The following is a 9,234-nucleotide window of genomic DNA, read 5'->3' as shown; positions in this document are numbered from 1 at the left end:
TATTGTGAGGTGATTGATAATACTAGGTTGTTCTTCGGGAATATAAATCCAGTTTATCAATTGGTTCCTGTTCACCTTGATTTTATCAAAAGACGGAACAAAACTTGTAGGTTTATCTGTGGGAGACAGATTTATCTATTATCGTAGACTTTTCTGTGTGATACATATTTGTTTATTAAAGTCTTCGACTTTGGGTCGTAGCAAGTCTTGGTTGTGGATAAGATCATCTAAGGGAATCAAGTGCGTAGTATCCTGCTGGGATCAGAGACGTAAGGAGCGCAACTGTACCTTGAATCAGTGTGATATTGATTAGGGTTCAACTACATTCCAGACCGAAGTTAGTTTGTAGTAGGCTAGTGTTTGTGGCGGCTTAATACAGTGTGGTGTTCAATATGGACTAGGTCCCATGGGTTTTATGCATTTGAGGGTTCCTCGTTAACAAAACTTCTGGTATCTGTGTTATTTCTATTCCGCATTATATTTTTTTATATAATTGAAATATCACAGGTTGTGCGTTGTATCGATCAGTTAGAATATCCAACCTTTGGTTGTTGATTTAAATTAATTGATACTTGGATATTGGTCTTTGGTACCATCCAAGTTATCTCTCTAGTATTTGATAAAGACTGCAGATTTCTATTTGCTTGAGTATAGATCAAATCGAGAGATCGAGATATTAACTCTTTGATATACTTTTATCTATATTGAGTCTGATTGTCTGGTTGATTCTCTAGAAAGTATGTTGGAGTTAGTCCATACAGATTGCTAATCGAAATATTGGGTGAGGTTGTTGGACCCCCGCCTTTTCAATTGGTATCAGAGCAGGCAAACATGTTAAAGACCTCATAAGTCTGTGTTTGTAGCGATCTGCTATGGACAGAAGTGTTATCTCTATAGACGCACCTCCAGATCCAGGGATTTCTGAATTTTCTTCCATGACTGATTTGATAAAATTAGTAGAATAAATTCTATCTAAACCTCCACTAGGTTTAAAATCCCTTGAAGTGTTTTCAGGGCTTGAAAAGAAACTAGAATGCTTATCTCTTGATGTTGAGTTATACCTCCAGAAAGAACAAGAATCTCTTGATAAGCTAAATCTAGTCATGATGAATAATATTCATGTTGAGGTTGACATTGATTTACTAATCAGTGAGAGCAATGCTCCTCCTCTGTGTAATCCAACTAGTTATAGCTAACTAAACGGTTTACAAGAAGAGTTTAAGTCTAAGTCTTCCGACTGTACCACCTCTAAGCATGAATCAATTCATTGGTCAATTCCTGATACATCTTACCAAGATAATAGTATTGTCCCTTCTTATGAAGAAATTAGGATGTCTCTTTTTATCAAAAGAGTTTCCCTATGCGATACTGAAAATTATCTGCAGAAACTGTTTCTTATAAGGTGTAAAATAATAAATCAGAAACACAAATTTTCTTGTGCTCTCTGGAAGTTCTTTGAAAAACTTATAAAAACAGTTCCTTGGGTTTTTCTCAATACTGTAAGGTGTAAGAGTTGTTGTAAAGAAACTCTTTCTTGGTGTCATGGTGAGCAAGACATTGTTCACCTCAACACAACTTGATTGTGTTGTAAGTGCATCCTCACCGAGGAATTCCCTGCTATGTATACGGTGAAGGAAGCACGAGAATTGGGGCACACAGATTATGTTTAATAAGGCTGTAGAATTCGAATGGATTCTTCTAAAAAGGTATGTCTATAAACTTGAGAAAGATTTATGTTTTTATTTGCTTAAAGTACTTATAATGATTCATGTACCTTTCTATCGTTCATTTCTACCTAACTTGATCTGTTTTTAAGGTTCTTAAATGTTTAGGTATGAAAACAATAGTTCGGGATGTTTGGACTTCATGGTACATATAACAAGTATGCATAACATCATTTAAAACCAAAATCCAGGGGTTTAAGTACGCATACTCGTTTGCATACTGCTCCAGGATACGAAAATTCGTTTGCAAACCCGTATGCATACTTGACGTCGATATTCGGTAAACTTGTTTTGGTCGTAACTTCTTCGTCCGAACTCGGATTTGTCTCATTTTTTTTGCATTCTCTTCCTTATTGAATTCTATTCAAAGTGGAGATGAGAATTGTTGAATTTGGATGAGTTAATATTGGTCATTGTCATGTCTCTTGTTTTTTAGTGTTTTGCTCCGTTTCGCTGCACTTGTTCTATTCTCTTGGACTTGGGCACTGGGATTCTTGGAGTAATCCTCTTTTAAGCTATTTTGTAGCTTTTAAAAGAATGATGTTGGTGAATCACAATGAAGGAAGTTCAAGAATGGGTAGTAGTACATTGCTATGAAATTCTTGAATGTTCACAATCATCTTATGTGAACTACGGTGCATGGTCGTCAATGACTTTGTATGTTCTTCTTTGTTAAGAAAATATTATTTTTTTTACGCCTTTGGTAGCTAATCTTAGTGTATATCCGGGCGAAAATGATTGATTCTACCCTTTAAGGACAATTCATCTGGTATGTGCATTACAAGTTTGTCTTGATGCCTAGGAAACTTCTTATGAGAATTTTATTCTTGTTTAAGAAGGATAACTAGGGTTTGGAATAGACATTATTGTGATTACACATATCTATGTCCAACGTTATCATCTTCAATGTTTCTAGATTTATTTATTTAAATTCTAAGTTATTTGGAAGATGATTTTTGCAGTATTAATCTTTATGGTTTTATATATTGCAATATGTTATGGGATATGTGTGTTTGCGTCCGTGAACTATTCTTGTCCCATACGATGTCAAAATTTATCTCTTTCATATGACGATATGCAAGTATTAATACAAGATCGATGAACTTTTGACAAACAAAAGTTAAGCCTATTATGTCAATTTTTGATGGAAGATAGGTTAAAATCTTTTGTTTGCAAAGATTATGTCTATTATATATCGTTATGAAAATAATGATGAAAATAGAATGAATCTTTGTGTATTCTGCAGTATTGATCTTTCCCTGATCCTTATCTTATGTGTATACTGCAATGCTCCATAAGGTTTTCTTGTGTTGAGCATAAAACGATTGAGTTAATCATTCTTTTATGGGTAACATAGTCGTAGCTCCGTAAGTTCTCTTATGTCAAGCATGTTCAATTAAATTGATCACTTTTGTGTTTAATTTGATTGTGTATTCCAATTAAATTAATTATGGGTTCTCTTGTGATTAGTTTGATTGAGAATTTTTGGATACAAAATCATTTCCTTATGGTTTTTGGTGTCCAAAGAAATACTTCTTTTCTTGTAAAAGTAAGGTCTCTCTTGTTGTTCTTTCGGGAATGACATCAAATGGGGGAGAGTTCTTTTGAACTTGCGCTTAATTTCCATATCTTTCTGGGGAGTGCGGCTGTGGAATTATTTAGGGGTTATCTTGTATCTTTATAAACTCCTTGATGAATGCTTTTAGCTTCGGCTTTATGATTGCATCTAAATAAGTTGATATGTACTTTTCTTTGGTCTTGAAGCGTCTTCGTGGAAATTTCATTAGGATCCCGTTTTCGTACCTTTGCCAATTTTATTGACAAAAGGGGGGAGAATTAATATGTAATTCACACTACAAATACATATGATTTACGTGTTTTACGGGTCATTATGTAAGGGGGAGTGGTTTTCATGTTGAGACGAAAGTATTGACTAAGGGGGAGTGATACATATCACCATAGTATTGTTGTCGAAGTTGTGAAATAAGAACTTTGATGTTGTGTAATAATACTATGACACTATATAACAATGATCGAGAGCTTTTGTTTTCTCATTGTTATGGCTACGGAACTTCAACAACTATGATGCTGAATTGAACATCTATGGAATCATGGGAGTACTTGGAAAAGACGAAGTTTTCGAGTAATGTTGAAGCACCAAGGAGATCAAGCATGTGGACGAGAAGCTACAAAGTTTTATCTATTTTGTAATCCATACGTATTGATAGTTTTGTCACTAAAATTGACAAAGGGATTGTTAGAGTATTGCTCGGTCCAACTCGCATGTGTTGCTATCCCAAGCATGTTTATCAATGTTAGTGATCAAAACTATATGTCTTGATTTCTAGTTTACTTATGACTAAGTCTCGGTCTAGGATAGTTAGGAATAGTTGAGCTCCATACTCCATGGCGATTATCTAACGAAGACGAAGAACTACTCAAGTAACCAGTGGAACTTCATCCGACCAAAAGGTATGTGGAGACTTGAACTCATCTGTCACTCAAAAGTCTATCTACTCTATCTCCTACTCTTGAGACAAAAGTCGTATAAGTATGATAGTTTTCATACATACACATTTGCTATTTCGAGCCGAGTTTACTCGCCCATCTTTTTCTCGAAATATGTGTTGGTAAGCTTTTGATTTAACCATTTTCATCTTTACCCATGACGAAAGTCATGATGACGTTTCAATCTTGAAAATAACTTTGATGACGATAGTCGATTCTTTATGTCTGACGACCATTATAACATTATAGAAGAATGTCCCAATGATTGAAATGTAGAGTTGAGATTACGTAAACAACTATGGATATAAGAATATATAGTGTGTTCGCACATTAGTGTATAAATCCATGTGCCGGAAACCAAGTGCGTGCATATATGTGCTTGCGGTATTGGTGAAGGAGACAGGTTAGGTACGCGTACTGGCGGAAGTTTTCATAGCGAAAATTTCTGCTGTAGTTTGTGAAGTTTGCAAACTGAAAACCAGTCACCTAGGTATGCGTACCCATACGCGTACCCACATAAGTTTTCAAACCGAAAATTTCTGCTGAGTTTCCAAACTCAAGTCCGGTTGCTATGGTACACGTACCCGTACGCGTACCTAAGCTGGTTATATTTCTCAAATCGGCAGTTTCATGAACTTAAACAATAAATCAATAAGGAATGCAATCTTTGCAAACCGTGGCTATATTGTTCATGAATTGATTCAAGTAAATCAAACCGATTGTATTTCAATTGTGTCTATGTATAAAGCTCTAATCAATTGAACAACTCTTGAACTAGTTCTTATGAGTCATTTGAACTAGTTATGAGAAATATGAATATGGTTAATATGAAAGTGCTCATATGGCTAACAATTGGTAAACTATTTGTGAACCAACTAAGTGTACACGTTTAGGTACGGTTACTCAAACCTAAATGAATACAATTCATTTATGTGTGTGACAAGCTAAGTTTCGATCTAACAGTTGAAAGATATTAGCTTGGATAAATCAGGTTTTTCATCTAACAGTGAATATTGAATGCTTTGTTACCAAGGTAACTTGATTGCAAACCCTGATTTGAAAACTATATAAGGGAGACGTCTAGCAACTGGAAAAACTAATCCCCACACCTCCTGTGTGATACTAGTTAGTTTGCTAGAGTCGATTCTCCTTTAACCGTAGGTTTCTTCTCGAGACCCTGTCGGTTAACGACTTAAAGACTTCATTGGGATTGTGAAGCCAGACGAAACTACTTCTCTTGTAGTTGAGCGATCTGATCTTTCCATTTCTATCTTACGAGTTCAATTGTAAGATTGTCTTGAGATTATATCTCCGATAGGGAAAGATAAGAATAAATCAAAAACATCTTCGTCTCATCGTTTGTGATTCCGCAATATCTAGTTTTGCTACTATACGATTTAGATTATTATGAGGTGATTGATAATACTAGGCTGTTCTTCGGGAATATATGTCCGGTTTATCAATTGGTTCCTGTTCACCTTGATTTTATCAAAAGATGGAACAAAACTTGTAGCTTTATCTGTGGGAGACAGATTTATCTATTATCGTAGACTTTTCTGTGTGATACAGATTTGTTTATTAAAGTCTTCGACTTTGGGTCGTAGCAACTCTTGGTTGTGGATGGGATCAGCTAAGGGAATCAAGTGCGTAGTATCCTGCTGGGATCAGAGACGTAAGGAGCGCAACTGTACCTTGAATCAGTGTGATATTGATTAGGGTTCTACTACAGTCCAGACCGAAGTTAGTTTGTAGCAGGATAGTGTCTGTGGCGGCTTAATACAATGTGGTGTTCAATCTGGACTAGGTCCGGAGGTTTTTCTGCATTTGAGGTTTCCTCATTAACAAAACTTCTGGTGTCTGTGTTATTTCTATTCGGTATTATATTTTGTTATATAATTGAAATATCACAGGTTGTGCGTTGTATCGATCAATTAGAATATCCAACCTTTAGTTGCTGATTTAATTGATTGACACTTGGATATTGGTCTTTGGTACCATCCAAGTTATCTCTCTAGTATTTGACAAAGACTCGCAAATTTCTATTTGCTTGAGTATAGATCAAATCGAGAGATCGAGATATTAACTCTTTGATATACTTTTATCTAGATTGAGTCTGACTGTCTAGTTGATTCTCTAAAAAGTATATTGGAGTTAGTCCATACAGATTGCTAATCGAAATATTGGGTGAGGTTGTTAGACCCCCACTTTTTCACATTAGCTTTCCAAAAATTGGTTGACTAGGTACTAGGATCGGTTACCACATAATTATGGTATTTTACATGTATTCGGTTGCACAAGTCATAGGATCGGTTACCAATAACTAAGACTTGTTGTACCTATTACAAGGATCGATTGCACATACTTGTGATCGGTTGCACCTCTTACTAGGATGGGTTCCCCAATGTTTAGAGTTGGTCATACCAATTACAATAAATCGATCATACCATCTCAGGTGATTACTTAAGATCGGTTTCACTAATAAAAGTCATACCAATACAAAAGTCAGGCATTGTGAATAGTTTTACCAAGATACATAAACAAGTTATGAGCGGTTATACTAAACACACATATTGGTAATCCAAAGATTTGCAATGAAATAACTATACCAATAAACCTAAGGATTTCCCTTTCGATTCATAAAACAAGTTCATGAATTTACTTCCTTTAAACGAATGTAAAACATTGTTTCCTAGGACGAAATCTTCACCCATACCCATACATAATCACGATAGCATTCATAGGATTATGTTGATGTCTTATATACGAAGTTCAAAAGATAGACGTTATATTTCGTATTGTAATTCCTTAATACTATGCCTAACTAGAGTATAATCATTCACAACTTCGTAGTTATGTTTTCAATATGCACGACTTGAAAGATACGTTAGGAATGACACCGTTCAAGTCAAATATTACTAACCTCAAGTGGAAGGATGATGTCGTCGTTGTAGCTCTTTACTTCTTAACATTCTTCAAGTAATACTTGTAAGTATCATATCCTAGTAACTTTCTAGCTAACCTAAATGAAGTTGACTCTAGTAAATAATCAAGATACTCTTTAAATGAGTTTTGATTCACTCAAATATTACAACCAAACTTGACATACCGATGCTTGGTGGGTTCAACCGAGCTATGCTCTAACAGAAAGGCTTGTTCTTATCAAGACTGTGTTGTGTAGCATCCCAATGTACACTATTTCAGTTTATAAATGGAAAGTGAGTGTAGTTAAAACTTGCGAAAGGATTATTCACAACGTTTTTTGGACTGGTGACCCCTCTGTCAGTAAATTGGTAACTCTCAAATGGGACAAGGTTTGTTCTTCAATAGAAGAAGGTGGCCTGGGTGTTAAAAGAATTGATGTAATTAATAAGTCACTTTGATGAAATTAGCTTGGAAAATTTTAATTTCTATAGAGGAATGGGCTCAGTTTGTGTTAACAAAGTTTACTTCTGCAAATGGTGGTTGGTATACTTACAAAAATCTACCATCTGGCCAGGTATTAAAGGGGTAATGGACATTGTAAAGCAACATACAAGATGGATTATTGGTGGTAGAACTAGTATATCAGTTTGGTATGACATTTGGATAAAAGATGAAACCCTTGCAGTGCTTTTCCCAAACAATGATTATATAAGACAACACAACAACATGAAGGTATCAGATTTGATCTCACATGGAGAGTGGCGAATTCCAAGAGATCTACTGAATTTTTTGACACTTGAAGAGTTACCAGTCATAAATATAGGTGTTGATATGAGAATTTGGAGTGAAAATTTGTCTTGGAATTCTCAACAAAGTCATCACCATAGTTGGTCAGATCTCATTATTCTCTTTGCTCTTGGGTTAAATCAGTCTGGTATCATGACTTACATCCTACTACTTCCAGCAATGTGTAGAAAATCGTAAGAGGAGTTTGTGCTACTTATGAGACTGTCAAAAGGAAGGGAGTGAATATTATCTATATATGTTGGTTGTGTAAGAAAGTTGAAGAATCAATGAAGCATTTGCTTTAGTATTGTAATTTCAGTTAGATATTATGGAGCTGGCTTGGAGGTATTTTTCTTTTTTTCTCAACCCTACATCTTATAATGACGTTCTATATCTTGCTAGAGGTCGGAGTGAAGCTGTTAAAGAAATTTGGTTGGTAGCTTCCTCCATCACTATGATAGAAATATAGTTCCTTAGAAACAAAATTCTGTTTGAAAATGCCATGCCAAATATCACATAAATCAAAAAAAGGATTTTACAATTCACAAGGGACTGTGATATAAGAATGAGTGGAGAAATGTGGGATACAAGACATGGTTATCAAATACTGAGGGATTTTGTCCTGAGTTTGAGGAAACTCAAAAGACAACAGATCATTGAAGTTCGTTTTAAACTACCCATTGAGGATCAGATTTTGGTTTGTTGCGAATGTGCTTCCAGGGGTAATCCTGGTAGTGTTGGTTATGGTTTCATATGTATAAATCACCCAGGGGAATTCATTTTGGCTAATTCTGGGGGTTATAGGTATAACAATGAATTAGGTAATGGCGGTTATTTGTGGTGCAAAATGGACGATTAGTATTGGAGCTTAGAATATACTTATTCATTCAGATTCTAAATCTGGCTAATAATTTCTGCTCTAAAAAGATCCCTTGGTTTATTAAATCAAGGTGGAATAATATTTGTATAAAGGTTCCGAGAATTCAGTTTATACATAGTTACAGGGAGGTGAATTACTCAGCCGACAAGTTGGCAAAGGATGGTGCATGTTTGGACAGAGGAGTGACTATTGAATATAATGTAAGGCCTGATTTCTTGGTGAACCTTGAGTCTCCTCACCAGATTTATTATCGATTTAGATAATTTTCTTTTTGTCTCGTAATTGATCCCAGATTTTGGTTTCTTTCTTTTTGTTCTTTTCTACCTTAAATTGGTAGTTTTATGTAAAAAACTTCTTTGGATTTAATAAAAATCTTATTGATTGAGCAAAAAAAAAATGAAAAACTAACAGTAA

This window comes from Papaver somniferum, chromosome 1 (assembly GCF_003573695.1).
Source record: "Papaver somniferum cultivar HN1 chromosome 1, ASM357369v1, whole genome shotgun sequence".
NCBI lineage: Eukaryota > Viridiplantae > Streptophyta > Magnoliopsida > Ranunculales > Papaveraceae > Papaver > Papaver somniferum.
Note: the sequence above shows the minus strand (reverse complement) of the source record.